This window comes from Hyla sarda, chromosome 3 (assembly GCF_029499605.1).
Source record: "Hyla sarda isolate aHylSar1 chromosome 3, aHylSar1.hap1, whole genome shotgun sequence".
NCBI classification, from domain to species: domain Eukaryota; kingdom Metazoa; phylum Chordata; class Amphibia; order Anura; family Hylidae; genus Hyla; species Hyla sarda.
This window is the reverse complement of record NC_079191.1, coordinates 321563626-321581183: the sequence shown is the minus strand read 5'-3', so window position 1 is coordinate 321581183 and position 17558 is coordinate 321563626.

Genomic DNA, 17558 nt, shown 5'->3' with positions numbered 1-17558 from the left:
TGAGAAGACCAGTGCCATAAATAAAGGATTATACTGTAGCTCTGGGCCTTGCTACCTAGTTTGCATATGGGCCCTACTCAGGGTCGGCATTAGGGCGGAGCAATCCGGACAATTGCCCAGGGCCCCCATCCCCCAGGGGGCTCCTTGCGGGCCGCTCAGTGGCTGATCCAGGGGGGGTGATCCGCCACTGAGCAGCCCGCAGGGGGCCCCGTCACATTCTGGACATCCCTGTGTCCCTAAAGATCTTTTCGTGACACATGGATGTCCCGGTTACCTTTCTGCCGCCCTGTGCTAACTTTAAAACCGCAGGGGCCGCCGGGAGGTAGCACACACAGGGACGTCACTGACATCCCGTGCGTTAGCCCATAGGAACGGAGGAGCCGAGCATTGAGGAGGAGGAGGACGTGCACATGGTAAGTTACCTACATGTCATCTTCAGTGCTCCTGCCACCGCTTCTCCGGTCCCGGGACCTACTGCTATGGCTTATAGGCCAAAGCAGTAGATTGTGACCCCTGACCGGAGGAGTGGTGGACGGAGCACTGAAGTGGGGAAGTACACAGGCATACAGCCTCCAGCCATACACTGTATATGGCTGAAGGCTGTATGTCTGTGGGAGAGCTATACTGCACCTAATGTGGGGAACTATACTGCACCTAATGTGGGGGAACTATACTGCACCTAATGTGGGGGACTATACTGAACCTAATGTGGGGAACTATACTGCACCTAATGTGGGGGAACTATACTGCACCTAATGTGGGGAACTATACTGCACCTAATGTGGGGAACTATACTGCACCTAATGTGGGGGAACTATGCTGCACCTAATGTGGGGGAACTATAATGCACCTAATGTGGGGGAACTATACTGCACCTAATGTGGGGGAACTATACTGCACCTAATGTGGGGGAACTATACTGCACGTAATGTGGGGGAACTATACTGCACCTAATGTGGGGGAACTATACTGCACTTAATGTGGGGGAACTATACTGCACCTAATGTGGGGAACTATACTGCCAACCTAATGTGGGGGGAACTATACTGCCAACCTAGTGTGGGGGGAACTATACTGCCCACCTAATGTGGGGGAACTATACTGCCAACCTAATGTGGGGGAACTATACTGAAAACCTGATGTGGAGGAACTATACTGACAACCTAATGTGGGCGAACTATAATGCCAACCTAATGTAAGGTGACCTATACTGCCAACCTAATGTGGGGGAACTACAACCTAATGTGGGGGAACTATACTGCCAACCTAAAGTGGGGGAACTTTGCTGCCAACCTAATGTGGGGGGACCTATACTGCCAACCTAATGTGAGAGAACTACAACCTAATGTGGGGGAACTATGCTGCCATCCTAATATGGGGGAACTATACAAAAATATAAAATTGTACTATTCTGATCCCTATAACTGTTTTATTTTTCGGTATATGGGGATGTATGAGGGCTTATTTTTTGCTGTGATTTGTAGTTTTTATTGGTACCATTTTTGTTTTGAAGGGACTTTTCAATAGCTTTTTAGATATTTTTATGGTATTTGAAGTGACCAAAAATGTGCAAATCTTGTTAGTGCACTCTTATGACTATTGATTTTGCCCAGGGCCACGCTAAGCCTAAAACCGGCCCTGGCCCTACTCCTTAGAAGCTATACCACTAAGAAGGACTGAAGATACAGCATAAACCTAGAAAGGCTTAATGTAGGGAGCTACATAGAATATTATTATTATTATTATTATGCCACTTGACAGCACCAACTACAATTACAGTACAAGCTGTCAAGTCTGTATTTGCTTTTTCATTTACAATAATTTAGAATAGTAATATTCTTCAGATTCAGTCTATAGAGATGTAACTTGCTCCATTTGGAAAAAACAATAGTATACTATACTTGTAGCTGCATTTGGTCATACATTTTCTGTCTGAGATCTGATGTTTATACCATACCTTAGAATTTAGCATAATTCCAGGAGTATACAGTACTATTTATCGAGTGAAATCATATTTCCATACAAATTCTATACAAATATGTATGGTGGAGTAGGTGGGAGGAATATGTTAGTAGACTTCCTGCCAATTATAATACTATTAGAACAATCCTGTATCTGAATAAAGGGTACTCACAAACTTCTAAAGCCAGCCGTGTACAGAGGAATTATTCAGAGGCTGAAAGATTTGCGTTAGAAGCGTGAGGAGCAAATAGTAGTTGCTCTTGTGCCAACTCTTTGAAAATGACATCTGAAGGAGCGATTTTGAAGTTTAACTATTGCAGAGGATTTATACATCAATGGATCCCCTTTATATACAGTAAATGGTGTTGTCTATTGGACCTTTTCTCAGAAGTTATATGAACTACGCCTTGTGTGCTGTATTGAGAGATTACAATTTATTTGGTCAATAGTACTTTGTATAAAGAGTATTGTAATCTGTTCATACATAAAATATCTACCGTATTTATCGGCGTATAACACGCATTTTTTAGGCTAAAATTTTTAGCCTAAAGTCTACCTGCGTGTTATACGCCGATAAGCCGCTGCAGTTCAATGATTTAAAGCGGGCGCTTTAAATCAATGAACTGCAGCGGCTTTTTCAGGTGCAGAGACCGCTACCGCTGCCGGCTTCTCTGCCCCTGCCTGTCCTGGGGTCCCTGCTGCCGCCGCTTCTCTCCCCCTGCTATCGGCGCCGCTGCCCCTTCTCTCCACCTGTCTATCGGTGCCGCTGCCCCTTCTCTCCCCCTGTCTATCGGTGCCGCTGCCCCTTCTCTCCCCCTGGCTATCGGTGCCGCTGCCCCTATTGCAGAGGATTTATACATCAATGGATCCCCTTTATATACTGTAAATGGTGTTGTCTATTGGACCTTTTCTCAGAAGTTATATGAGCTATGCCTTGTGTGCTGTATTGAGAGATTACAATTTATTTGGTCAATAGTACTTTGTATAAAGAGTATTGTAATCTGTTCATGCATAAAATATCTACCGTATTTATCGGCGTATAACACGCATTTTTTAGGCTAAAATTTTTAGACTAAAGTCTACCTGCGTGTTATACGCCGATAAGCCACTGCAGTTCAATGATTTAAAGCGCCCGGTTTAAATCAATGAACTGCAGCGGCTTTTTCAGGTGCAGAGACCGCCACCGCTGCCGGCTTCTCTGCCCCTGCCTGTCCTGGGGTCCCTGCTGCCGCCGCTTCTCTCCCCCTGCTATCGGCGCCGCTGCCCCTTCTCTCCACCTGTCTATCGGTGCCGCTGCCCCTTCTCTCCCCTTTGGCAATAGCCAGGGGCAGAGAAGCGGCGCCGGCAATGGGGCAAAGGCGCCGACAGACAGGGGGAGAGAAGGGGCAGAGGCACCCATTGCCAACGCCGACACTCCGTTGCCTCCCCCATCCCCGGTTGTATAATTACCTGTTGCTGGGGACAGGTCTGCGCTGCTTCAGGCCTCCGGTGTGCGTCCCCTGCGTTGTTGCTATGCGCTGCGCAATGACGAGTGACGTCACTCGTCATTGCGTCTCGCAACGCATAGCAATGACGCAGGGGATGCCACACCGGAGGCCTGAAGCAGCGCGGACCCGACCCCGGCAACAGGTAATTGTACAACCGGGGATGGGGGAGGCAACGGGGCAGCAGCGCCGGCAATGGGTGCCGCTTCCCCTTCTCTCCCCCTGTCTGTCAGCGCCGGCAATTGGGCAGCGACACTGATAGACAGGGGGAGAGAAGGGGCAGCGGCGCCGATAGCCAAGGGGAGAGAAGTGGCGGCACCGATAGACAGGGGGAGAGAAGCGGCAGCAGCAGGGCTCTAGACCCCAGGAAAGGCAGGGGGAGAGAAGCGGGCAGCGATGGCCTCTCTCCCCCTGCCTCTCCTGGGGGCTTCTGCGGGGTAAGAAACAGTGTATCGGGGTATACACACGCACACACATGCACCCTCATTTTACTAAGGATATTTGGGGAAAAAATTTTTTTTACCCAAATATCCTTGGTAAAATGAGGGTGCGTGTTATAGGCCGGTGCGTGGTATACCCTGATAAATACGTTATTTTACTTTGTTTATTGAATACTTGTGTGCTTAAAGAGGTATTCTGTTTTTTTCCCCACTTGAGCCCATGATGCCATGTTATAATACTGTGTAATATGCTTCCTTCATTGCCTCCATGTGTCGCTTTGTCTGCTGTATTTCCCAGTCTTCCTGCCCTTGTGTGTCTCTTGCTGCAGTTTCCCCTCTGTCCACTAGGGACCTTGCTCAAGCAGTGCTGTTCCAGGCCTGAGCCAGGTTGTATTCTGGATTGTATCCTGCACTGCTAAGGTCTCTGTGGCATGTCTGCCTGACCTGAAGTCTGTCTGCTGATCCTGTGCTCCTGATCTTTGCCTGCATACTTTGCCTTTGCCTCATTCCAGGTACACTGACCCGCATGTCCTGTGTATGAATTTGGACTGTCTACCACGATCAACTTGTTCCAGCCAGCCTGCACCTGTAGCCATCTTGGCTAGCTGTTGTCTCTGTACCTGCTCTGCTAATAAACACCTTAATCAGCTCTTCTCTGTCTAACGCTATCTTTAATGTCAGTTTGCCCCATTCTGCCTGCCTAGCCAGCTGCCACTTGCGGTACCGTAGGTCCACACCTGTGGGGCTTCACATTGTGTCTGGCCCCATGAAATGTTTGAAAACTACCACACTTCCAAGTGTGTGTTCCATGCAGGACAGAGTGGCTTAATGAGATTATCGAAGCATATTTTACAGTATTATAACTTGGCATCATGGGCTCTAAGGCTGAAGAAAAATATCCTGCAATACCCCTTTAAATTAGTGATGGCTTCTAAATATATACATTGGTTCCTTAAATTGCAATATTGATCAGTACCAGGATGACCATTGTATGTTTAACCATTGTATGTTGAGACCATAACTATGTAAATCAGGTAATTGGTTCTGAGGCACCCAAAATTGTTGCACTCTGCGCTTTGGCCGCAAGCACCGGCCATGAGCGCAGAGACCCTGTGTCCCTGTCTGCCGGCGGGGCTGGGATTCGCATTGCGGAAGTGCCCGCATGCGAATCCCAGCCTGTCACTCACCATGCTCTGCTGCCTCCTCCTCCTCTGTGTCTCTGCTCTGGCACGCACGTCCCCGTCTCCTAGGGCGGACGCACGCTGGAGCTCTGAAATTTAAAGGGCCAGTATGCCCATAATTACTTTCACTACCCTTTAAAGCTCCTGCACCTCCCCCACTTCCTTGCTGGATCTTCAGTGCCCCTAGCATGAGATGAAGCGTTCCATATTACCTGTTTGCCTTATCTAGACCTTCCCACTGCATTATTTGACTTCACACCTTTGCCGCCTGCCTTGACCTTCTGTTACATCTGACTACCTGACTACGCTACTGCCTTATCCTTCGGTACCTCACCTTGCCCAGTTACCTGTGTGGTCGAGCCATGTCGGGGGTAGCGACCTGGGTGTTGCCTGCCGCAGCAAGCCCATCCTGCCTTGCGGGGGGCTCTGGTGAAGACCAGCAGCACCTTAGACTCCGCTTCCCGATACGGTCCGAGTCATCAGTCACACAGGTTAGAGGATCCACATCCAGCTCCGTAACAAAAATGTAATCAAAAAATTTGAAAAAGAATTAAAGAAAAATAAGTTGGATAACTAATACAGGCAAAGCAAATTCTTAGCTGTAAATCACTGTCTATGTAGAGGACAGGAGCTTCTTCAGGGTCCTGTACCGTACATACAGTGTCCCAAAAAAGTTAAACAGAGTTGTCCTTACTTGGTGTCTAAAGAAAGTAGCTAACTGTGGCACAGGTAAAGAGTAGTAAGGAACATGTAGTACCTCCCTAATCAGACAGCCATTCAGTGCATGCACTTCAGTAATATAGGTGTTTTACCAGTAAAATGCCCATTCTGATTGGTCTGTTCTTCCAGCCATTGACAGGTTTTGCAGATCTTGACTGTCCGTAGCATTGTATGTTGAGTATGTTTTCAAGTTACAATGGTACAGAAAAGACCATTGTATGTTGAACATATTGTAACCTGAGGCCATTGTAAGTTTTGAGTTCCATAAAACTACAGTGCTTGTATGAAAATGTACCAAAGGTAGTCACATAGTATTGGCCACTGCTTGGGTATACAGACATAGACATCGGCATACTGTTCTGCTAGTATGCTTACATTAATAGCAAATGTATGGCACTTTACAAATGTGAACCAAGCTTATTACTTTTATAGAAGATTTCTACTACATTTTAATACACTAATAGATCCAGTACTATTTTCACATTTAGGTGGGTGCACGCACACTATTTTGGTCAGTATGTTGATCAGTATTTTTAGCCAAAACCAGAACAGAGTGGAACTGACACAGAGAAAAACTAATACGGAGAGATTTGGACTTTTTTAATGTTTTACCCACTCCTGGTTTTGGCTAAAACTGTCTTGCTCTCATAAGGCATTGTATGTTTCTACCTGAATGTTTCTGCGGTTCCAGAAACAGCAACATTGGAAAAAACAAACCCAATAAAAAGAACATTATAGTACAGACTAAGCAAAATGATTTAATAAAATACATTTTAGAATGTTAGTGGTACGATCTGTAGACTTTCCAGTTTCTTTCAGAATAAGAAGCTACATCAGCAGTAATGCTAAAGACCTCCATATCCTGTATTTTTCTCGCTAACAACACTAAGCCTGGGCTGGAATTGAATTCGCTTTGTTGATGGTTGCCAGGATAGTTAGCAAAATCCGTTTCTTCTCTGACTTTCCATATTACATTTTCAATGGATATCCTGTCTGAGAGGTTGTATATAAGTACTGGAAATACTGAATAATGAGTCGGTAGTGCAGCCTTGCTGGCGTTTGTGCCTTCCAATGAGTCTCTAGTTTCCATTAATACAATCAGTCTCTGTAACACTTTCTATGACTGCAGATGAAGTCTTATTCACTCTTACCTAATCTCCATCTCTCATGATAGATTTATGTAAATATTTAAGCTCAAGCATTTTAAAATCCGCCTTAAGAAATATTACAACTTCATTATTGTGGCATAAGATTGTTCCTTAGCCTGTTGGTTGCTTTATTTTTTTTATTTTTTTTTTTTAATCAAAGCAATGCTTTATTAAGAAAAACATAGATAGACAAGCCACGGTAATTAAGACAATAATAGCGGTATAAAAGCGTGGGGTTTAAGTCAACACCTTCGCTCCTACAACAATTTGTCATCGGAATAGGGATGTCGCGGCTAATTAGGTGAATCTGAGCAGTGAGTCACAACATTGCATCAATAATAGTGAAACCAGGTAATAACTGGAGGAAGAACACGTAAGTATAAAAGTAGGGGAAGGGGGAGAAAAAGGTGGGGAATATTAGAAATAGGAGTAAAAGAGAAAAGAAAAAAAAAAAAAAAGAAAGAACAGGGTCAGCTTCAGCATAGCTGTGGTCGGTGTGAGGAGGACACCTCAAGGTTGCAAACGTAGCACTTACTTGAGGTCGGAGTCACAGTCACCGCCGGGGTCCCCAATCTCGGAATATCCTCATAGCTCTGCGGCACGACAGCCAACTCCAGGGGAGAGGTCACTCCAAGTAAGAGGGGATGGGGGGGGGGGGGGGGGGGGGGGGGAGGGGTGTAGTCTAGTTCACTAGTCCTCTCTATAGAGTCGGGAATTAAGGAAGTGCAACCATGGGCCCCATATCGCTGTGTACCTAGCGGAGCGGTCCCTCGAGTCGGCTAGGAGTTCCTCCATGCGGCTCACAAATAGAATCTCTGTGTACCAGTCAGTTATCGTTGGGGGGGCACAGTTTTTCCATTTCTTGGGTATCACTGACCTGGCAGCCATGAGCATCATGTTGGCTAAGAGTCTAGCAGGCGATTTCCTGGAGGTGGGTATAATAGATAGGAGGAGTCCCTTCGGGTCGTTGGGGTATGTCACCCCTGTCACTAGGGCGATTCGGTCGATTACTGTAGACCAAAAGGTCGTGAGGGAGGGGCAGGACCACCAGATATGGGACATGGTCCCCGTCTCTGTGCCGCAGCGCCAACACAGGTCAGACACTGTAGGGTAGAATTTGTGTAGCAAGACCGGAACCCTATACCACCTAGCTAAAATCTTGTAGTTAGTTTCTTGCGCCCTACATGATATAGACATCTTGTGGCACATTACATAGGCTGTCAGCCAGTCAGAACGAGCGATGGTGGTGTGTAGTTCCTCCTCCCAGGCCGTTTCGAATTTGGGGGGTTCACAAGCCGCTTCTTCCATGAGAAGGCTGTACATTTGGGAAACTGCTTTATAAACCGGGGAGGCAGAAACACACAGCTCTTCAAAGGGTAGGAGGGGTCGGGCAAGCCTCAGGGAGCGTCCCGTAGTGATAACAAAGTGGCTCAGCTGAAAGTACTGCATCTGACTTAGAGGCGTCCTGAGGTGTGGCGGTACCAGTTCCGTGTATGGTTTCAGTTGAGTACCGCTGAGGAAACATCTGATGGGTAGAGGCGAGTGATGCCCTAGGAAGGATTCAGTCATCATACCTGGTGGGAAGCTAGGGTTGCCTAGGATCGGGGTCAGAGGGCCATCGGCCGCCATGATCTGGGACCTCTTCAAGTATCTGTCTAGGGAAACGATCAGTTCCCTGGACACCCAGGGGAGGGACTCTAGCACCCGAGGAGAGAATGTGTTCGATGGTAGCCAAGGGTACAGGGCTATATCTGTAGCAGTCCCGTATTCTTCCAGCGCCACCCATTGTTTAGAACCCCGAACGTGTATGAAATCCAGGAGTCGGGTCAAGGTAGCTGCTACATAATAAGCCTGACAGTCCGGTACCGCCAGGCCACCTGCCCGCTTCCTCCTGACCAGAACCCTGCTAGATATCCTAGACGGTCGTCCCGCCCATATGAAGGAGCGTATCATTTGGTCTAGCTTTTTGAAGTATGAGCGCGGGAGCGCCAGTGGGATCGCTTGGAATAGGTATAGCAGTCGGGGTAGGAAGTTCATTTTAATTATATTAGCTTGCCCCAGCCATGAGAAGGTACCAGTTGTCCATTTACGCAGATCCCTGTCTAGTGTCGCTGACAGAGTCTGGAAGTTAAGGGCAAAGGTAGCTCCCGGGTTTAAGGGAATGTGTACGCCCAAGTACTTGAAGGACTCAGTTGTCCAATGAAAAGGGTGTTCCCTCTTAAGACCCTCTATGGTGGCTATCGGGAGTGCTATTGGAAGGGCCACACTTTTGGACATGTTGATCCTATGGTTGCTATAGTGGGAGTACTGCCGTATGACCGACAATGCTGCCGGTAGGGAGGTGCATGGAGAGGCTAGGTAGAGTAGGAGGTCATCCGCGAAAGCAGAGCAGAGGTGCCCGCTCCCCCCCAGGGTGAATCCCTGAACGCCCGGATCAGATCTCAGGGCAGTCAGTAAATGCTCCATGCATAAGATGTAGAGGAGGGGGGAAAGCGGGCACCCCTGGCGCGTTCCGTTTCGGATGGGAAATGGGGAAGACAGGGACCCGTTGACTCTCACCCGTGCCTGGGGGTCTCGATACAGGGCCATTACGCGTCCCATCATAGCAGGACCCAGGCCTATCTGCTCCAGCGTTGCTCTAAGGAATCCCCAGTCCACCCTGTCGAACGCCTTCTCGGCGTCAAGAGAGAGGAGCAGTAATGGCTTTTTGAGTGTAGTAGCTCTATTAATTACCGAGAAGGCTCGAACAGTGTTATCTCTCGCCTCTCGGGAGCGCATGAACCCGGACTGGTCAGGGTGGACTAGGGGGCCGAGGACCAACGCTAGACGGTCTGCCAGCAATTTGGCGAACAGTTTAAGGTCTACATTCAGAAGAGATATGGGTCGGTAGCTGGAGCAAAGACCCGGGTCGCGGCCCTCTTTGGGAATTACTGTAATATAGGCACTGAGCGATGCAGTGGGAAAACCCAGGTTCGGGGCGATGCTATTGAATGTCATGCAAAGAATGGGAAGTAGGCTATCCTTTAGGGTTTTGAAGAACCTGGCCGTGTACCCGTCTGGTCCCGGGCTTTTACCAGTAGGTAGGTGTGATATTGCCTGGGCGATCTCCTCTTCCGAGAACGGGGACTCAAGGGCCTCTATATCCTCCTCAGATAGACGAGGGAGGGATGTATTCTGAATGTAGTCATGCAGGGATAATGGGGGAAGAGGAGAATGAGGGGGTATTGACGGGGTGGGGATATTGTAAAGGTCATGGTAGTATTTCTCAAAAGCCTTAAGTATGTCGGCCGTGATGAACGATTTGCTACCTGACGATGTGTTTATGGATGGGATGAATAGCGCTGACCTCTTCTCACGGAGAGCTCTTGCCAATTGTCTGCCCGGCTTGTTACCCCATTCGTAAAATGTCGAGGCGCATTTCTGACTATACTGTCTCAGGGAGGTGTCTAGGAGGGAGCGGATCTCATGGCGAGTTTTGGTGAGTTCCCTCAGCGTGGACTCAAGTAAGGTCTGTTTGTGCAAGGCTTCCAAACTATGGAGCGTCTCAAGGAGGCGCTTCAGCTTGGCCGCCTTCTCCCTCTTAAGCCGGGAGCCGTGGCTGATCAGAATTCCCCTCAGTACACTCTTGAGAGCCTCCCATTGGATCGGCTGAGATGTCTGATCGTTTGCATGATCAGACTGAAAGTGTGTGATTGCAGTCCTCAAGTCTGACAGGCAAAGGGTGTCCAGTAGGAGGGACTCGTTAAGTCGCCACGAAAACCGCGGGGTGGTCAAGGAAGGAATCGTCACAGTGCAGTACACCGGAGCGTGGTCGGATAAGTACATGTGGCCAACTTGTGAGGAGGATAATCTAGGGAGGTGGAAGTGTGAAAGAAAGACGTAATCTAGCCTGCTATATGAGTTATGAGGGGAAGAAAAGTGCGTATAGTCCCGGTCACTCGGATGCTGGAGGCGCCACACGTCGCACAGCTGAAGAGAGTGCAATTGCTTCTTAAGTCTACTCAATTGGCGGTAGGAGATAGCCGATCGACGTGTGGACGCGTCAAGCAGTGGGTGTAGCGGGATATTGAAATCCCCCCCCAGCAGTATCATACCCTGTGCAAAATGAGAGAGTTCTTCTAGAGTCGCTATTAAAAAGGGCACTTGTCCACTATTTGGGGCATAAACCGTCGCTACCGTCACCACCTGGTCTAGCAAGGCTCCACGGATAAAAAGATAGCGAGCGTTTGGATCTACCCGGACAGCCTGTACACTGAATGGAAGCGAACGGTGTATACCAATGGACACTCCCTTCGAGCGGGAGTCCGGGTTGGAGCTATGGAACCAGGTGGCGAAGTATCTGCCCAATCTATCCGGGATATGGCCTGATTTAAAGTGGGTCTCCTGCAAGCATAAAAGTCTGACCTTATTTTTGTGCATATGGTAGAGTATTTGTGACCTCTTCTCCGGAATGTTGAATCCCTGAACGTTCAGGGTGGCCATCTTCACCTCTGCCATGGAGTGTTCTGACTGCCTGCCGCAGAACGTAGAATAATAGGACACCGTGGAGGGACCCCGATGGGAGGCGAGTCACACCAGAGAATCTGAAAATAAGAAAGATAAAAGGAAAGGGACAAGGAATAGGATCAGTAAAACAAAACACTCAAAAATAAAATAAAGAGGGAACAACGAACCAAAAAAGCAAGCTCAAGTGCCTGCAAGGTAAAACTAGTGGCAGAAAAAATCGTCTGCCAAATGGGTGTAGAGTACCTACACCAACCCTATGTGGGGTAGTGCTAAGCCAGCAGTGGGAGGGCTCTCAGCTCGGCTACTCTGAGGTGTGTCAAAAGTAAAGTATGTGGAAAGCATCCGTCCACGGCCATGGTGGGACGATGAAAGCGACCCTCTGGAGGGCCACTGTAGGCATTAGATAGGGGGAAGTGTGTAAGTAGGGTCACCAGAGGTCTGGGTATAGAGCAGAAAAGGAGGAGTAAGCGTGGATGGTCCCCTGACGGGAATGTCCAGGAGGGTTGGAGGACAGGGGGGGGGAGGGGGGGGGGAGAGGGGCGAGCATGTAAAGGAGAGGGTGAGGGAGAGGGAATGTGATCGAGGTGGGCGGGGAAAGAAAGGGAAAAGGGGGGGGAAAGAGGGGGGGGTAAGAAATCAGGACCTGGAGAGGAGGATTGGGTGGGGGGGGGGGGGGGGGGGGGGACTCTGTAAGATCATTAACGGGGAGGGCGATTAGTATCCCGGTGGATGAGGGAAGGGGGGGTGGGAGGGAGCACGGGCAGGGCAATTGGGGCAAAGGTACAGAGGAGGGAGTCGGTTGGCAGTGGGAGTGGTGGGAAGGTCTAGGGGGGGTATAGGGGGGAGGGAGAAGGGCGAGGAGAAGAAGGGAGGGACATGTGGTAAGGGGGGGGTATACAGGGGTGGGGAGGTGGACAGCCAGGTACTTCACATTACTCCGCTTGCTAATCCAGATGAGCAGGTCATAGACCAACAAAAAACAAGTAAGCTAGTCAATCAGTCCTCAGGGGTGGGCCCTAAGGAAGAACGTCTGGATCTCCTCTGTCGCTGTGGCTGCGGCCAGCCTGGGTTGGGACGTCTCGCTGGGGGTCTCAGGGAGGGTCTGGAAACTGGAGGCACAGCATACGGATCTCTCAGGAAATTGACCCAATCCGGCAAGGTCAAGGGCGGTAAGCCCAACGAGGAAAGGAAGAGTGGTAAGTCCCCAGGTTCCCGCAGGGAGGCCGATACCTCCCCGGCTGTAACGTGTAGGGCAAAAGGGAAGCCCCATCTGTAGGGTAGATTTCGATTCTGAAGTTCTCGCAGAAGTGGTCGTAGAATTGCTCTCTGACGCAGGGTGCGTCTGGACAGGTCAGGGTACAGCTGTAAGGTTGCTCCGTCAAAGTCCACATCTCCTCGCTGTCTTACTTTTGTCATGATCTGTTCTTTCAGGGCATATTCGTGGACTCTGCATATTACATCTCGTGGGCGCGTGGGGTCTGTACTTGGCGCCCGGAGTGCTCTGTGCACTCTGTCGAGTTCAATGTGGGTATCTGGGGGGCGCCCCAGTAGTAAGTTGAAGATCCCAGTTACAGTGGGGAATAATTCTTGGTTTCTCGTAGCCTCGGGGAGGCCCCGGATACGAACATTGTTCCGGCGACTTCTGTTCTCAACGTCGTCGAGATGATCTGCCATCGCCAGCTGTGTAGAAGATTGAGTAGATAAGGAGGACTGCAAGCCTCTTATAGTGTCCAACGCCGTAGCCTGGAAGGTCTCTAGGGCTGCCACCCTTTCCTGTAGGTCAGAGACATCTTGCTGGACAGGGTGTAGGTCCTGGCGCCAGGCGTGTTTCAGGTCGAGTGCCAAGGCTGACAGGTCACTTTTGGTAGGCAGGAGGGCCAGGAGCGCTTGCAGTTCGGGGTGCCCCTTTAACAAGGCGACCGCTTGGGCCGGGGGTGGCAGTGTAGAGGAAAGTGGGTCCCCAAGGTTTTGTAGTGGGGTGAGGCAATGCTGGAGCTGTGGGTGAACTGCAGGAGGCCCAGTTGGTGGAAGGCCCACAGTCGTCCCAGAATGCACCTCATGGTGTCCGGGGGTGCCTGGTGCATGGTTGTGGGCCAGTTTCGGGCCAGCAAGGTTCCAAACAGTCCCAGGAGCAGACCCCGAAGGGTATGGGCCGTCAGTCAAGGTAGCGGGGCGCAGAGCTTCACCCTCATCAGCATCCGAGCGGGACAACTGGGAGCACAGGGAGTCTCTAGGGCTTCGAAGAATGGAGGGGATGCTTTGGGAAGGGGAAGCAGTCGCCTCCTCTGGAGGACCAGGGGGACGTGGAGGGGAGCAGTAGGGGGAAGATGTGGGAACAGACTCTCCCTCTGGTCCTACCTCGTCTTCAGCGGCCATGGAGGAGCCAAGTCTCTGTCCTCTAAGTTCACCTCCCAAGCCGGGGAGCAAGGAGGGCCGCCGGAGACTCTCTGGGGTCGGGTTCCTAGTGTCGGCAGGCGGACCCGCTTCTGGTTGCTGGGGCTCACCCCTAGGAGGACGGGAGCTGTGGTCCATCCATCCCTCGTGGTGGTCTGAGAGGGAGGACCGTGATGAGGTGCGCTGAGGACCCGAGCGTGAGGGGAGTCTCGAGGCGTCTCCCTCAAGTCCGGCACAGGTCGCAGGCTGCGGCCTACCGCGTCCGGTCGGGGCACCCGTGCAGTGGCGCTCGACCGCGGGAACCTTGTCTTGCACAGTCGGGGTCCTCGTCGGTAAGTCGAGTAACGCCTTCAGTTGCCCACCTCGTGTAGCTGCTCCGGCCGCGCTTCTGCGAGTGACGGGTGGGGAATGCAGCAGCGCGGTCTTAGGAGAAGGGGTCGGCGCCATCTTGGAAAGCACCGTCATCTGGTTCCCGGGCTCTCGAAGACTCCGGAGTGGGCCGAAGAAGTTGGAAATCGGGATCGGTGGTTGCGGGGTAGGTCCCCCTGACCTCTGGTTCTGTCCAGACCTCTTTTGGCGCATGTGGAGCGATTATTACCCCCGTTGTTTGGGCCGTGGAGACGGAGCTCAGCGAGCTAGTGACCTTCTCCGTGCATGGCTAGCCACGCCCCCGGTTGTTTTATTTTTACATGTTTTTTCTTTGTTGTATATTGTGATGTGTCATTGACAGTGTTTCTATTTGTGTGTTGTCTACAAAACATGATGTATATGATGTATGAAGTCTGGACAGTGGCAGGGTGTGGTATGAGTAAAACAGCACAAGGGATTGGTAGTATAATGACTGGATTTAAGAACATTCTTAACCCCTTCTTGGGGTGTTTTGTCCAGATTTGTTGAAATTATATTTTGTGAGGCTAAATTGTTTTTTTCTGAGAATTTTTTTTCCCACAAAGACTGCCCCGTTATTCTGCACTCCCAAGATGCAGTTTTTGTGGCATTTTTAAAAAAAATAATGGGTTCTAGTCTTGGTGTTAAAATTTTTGGGAGTTTTTCTCCTACGTTTTTATTATGAGAAGTCATATGATTCTTTCATCATGCAACTCAAGGATTTCTACTGGGGAAATGGGAAAAAAATGCCAGAAAAAATGCCAATGCTAAACCCCCACATGGCATTTTTTTATGGCGTCTATTTGCTCCTATATACTTCTATGGAAGAGAGATGCCAAGAACTTGTCCATAAAAATGCCATAGTCTCCACATGTTGCAGTTCTGGAAAACTGCCACTGAGCCCCAAACCTGCAGTACATTTGGCATTTTATAAATTCTTGTTGACTTTCAGCTAAGGCTGCTTTCACACTATAAAAATTCATCCGTTACAAACGTCCGTTAGAAAAGCCCTGGTAAACGGCCGTTAAACAATCCCATTAAAGTCTATGGGATTTTCTGATTATCCCTTATGACCCGTTATAGTCCGTCATGAATAATGACCATTAGTTGTGACGGAAGAAATAACGGCACATGCAATAATTCTTCTTCCGTCACAAGAAACAGGTAATTTAACGGCCGTTATTTTTAACATTTAAGTCATTTTTGAGCCTTTATGTCATCCGTTTGCACACAGTTTATTATATCCGTTATTACTTCTGAGCATGCTCAGAAGAGGTGACATCAGCAGACTCCTGCAGTGCTGAGGGAGGACTACTACTCCCATCATGGAACAAACTTGTTTCCATGATGGGAGTAGTAATTCCCCGGGTGCGGGAGTCTGCAGACAACTGGGGAGGCTAGATTAGTGTTTGTACTACAACCCCCATCATGGAACAGAGTCTGTTCCATGATGGGGGTTGTAGTACAGGGGCTGAGGGATTGATCGCATCGGGTTTCACTTCTGAGACCCGATGCGATCAAAAGTTATTAAGCAGGGGATCGGGCGGCATGGTCCGCAACCCTGCGATGTATCAGTGTGTTTTAACTTTCATTTTTTAATCCCCTGTGGGGAGCCCTGAATAGCCGAAGAGCACTGTGGGGGGCAAGATATATAGCGCTGCAGAGGGGGCAGACATATAGCCTATATATCTAGCCCCCCAGCAGCGCATTAGATATGACCCCCGCCTGTGCATTAAATATATACCCGCTGGCGCATTAAATATATACCCACGCCGGCGCATAAAATATATACCCCTGCAGCGCATGTATATGTGCCCTCGCACCTCTTCTATATACACATGCTCCTACCACCGTATGAATGAAAAGTATTTCTATTAGCAGCGCATAGTGCCGGCTCCCGGCACTATGCGCTGCTAATAGAAATACCTTTCAGTCATATGGCAGCAGGGGTATATGTATAAGGACTGGGGGCAGATAACCCTATATGTCTGCCCTCCACAGCTCTTCTATATACACATGCCCCTGCCGCCATATGAATGAAAAGTATTTCTATTAGCAGAGCATTGAGCCGGGAGCCGGCACTATGCGCTGCTAATAGAAATACCTTTCATTCATATGGCAGCAGGGGTATATGTAGTATATGTATGTAGAAGCACTGGGGGGGCAGATAACCCTATAAGTCTGCCCACCACAGCTCTTCTATATACACATGCCCCTGCCGCCGTATGAATGAAAAGTATTTCTACGCATAGACTCCTGGCACTATGCGCTGCTAATAGAAATACCTTTCATTCATACGGCAGCAGAGGTAGCCGGCTCTATGCGTAGAAATACTTTTCATTCATACGGCGGCAGAGGCATGTGTATATAGAAGAGGTGCGAGGGCACATATACATGCACTGCAGGGGTATATATTTAATGCGCCAGCGGGTTTATATTTAATGTGCAGGCAGTGGTCATATCTAATGTGCTGCTTGGGGGCTAGATATATAGGCTATATGTCTGCCCCCCCCCCCCCTCTGCAGCGCTCTATATCTTGCCCCCCACAGTGCTCTTTGGCCCCTGCTACTCTCAAAGTTCATTTTTCAATCTCTCGCTGAGAGCCCTGATTGGCTCCTCAGTACTGGCCATCCAGGGCTCCCCGCGGGGGATTCAAAAAGGAAAGTTAAAACACACTGATACATCGCATGGTTGCGGAGCATGCCGCCCGATCCCCTGCTTAATAACTTTTGATCGCATCGGGTCTCAGAAGTGAAACCAGGTACGATCAATCCCGCAGCCCCTGTACTACAACCCCCATCACCGAACAGACTCTGTTCCATGATGGGGGTAGTAGTACAAGCACTAATGTAGCCTCCCCCAGCTGTCTGCAGACTTCTGCAGCCAGGGAATTTCTACTCCCATCATGGAAACAAGTCTGTTCCATGATGGGAGTAGTAGTCCAGGCTGTGGGAGTCTGTAGGCAGAGGTGTTTGGCCATACATGAGGGATAACGGTAACGGATGAATATTTATTCAGCCGTTAGCACCCTTTATTTCATCCGTTATTAAACGTCCGTTTTTACACAGAAATAGTGTGAAAGCAGCCTAACAATTGGCATATGTAGCATTTCTGAGGCATTAAAAAAACTAAAAAAAAAAACAAAACAAAAACAAAAAAACGCATAAAATGAAAACCTGAGTAATTCTTATTACTTAAAATTTTAGTAAAAACAGTGGGGCAAAAAAGTATTTAGTCAGCCACCAACTTTAAAAGATGAGAGAGGCCTGTCATTTTCATCATAGGTACACTTCAACTATGAGAGACAGAATGGGGGGAAAGAATACAGGAAATCAC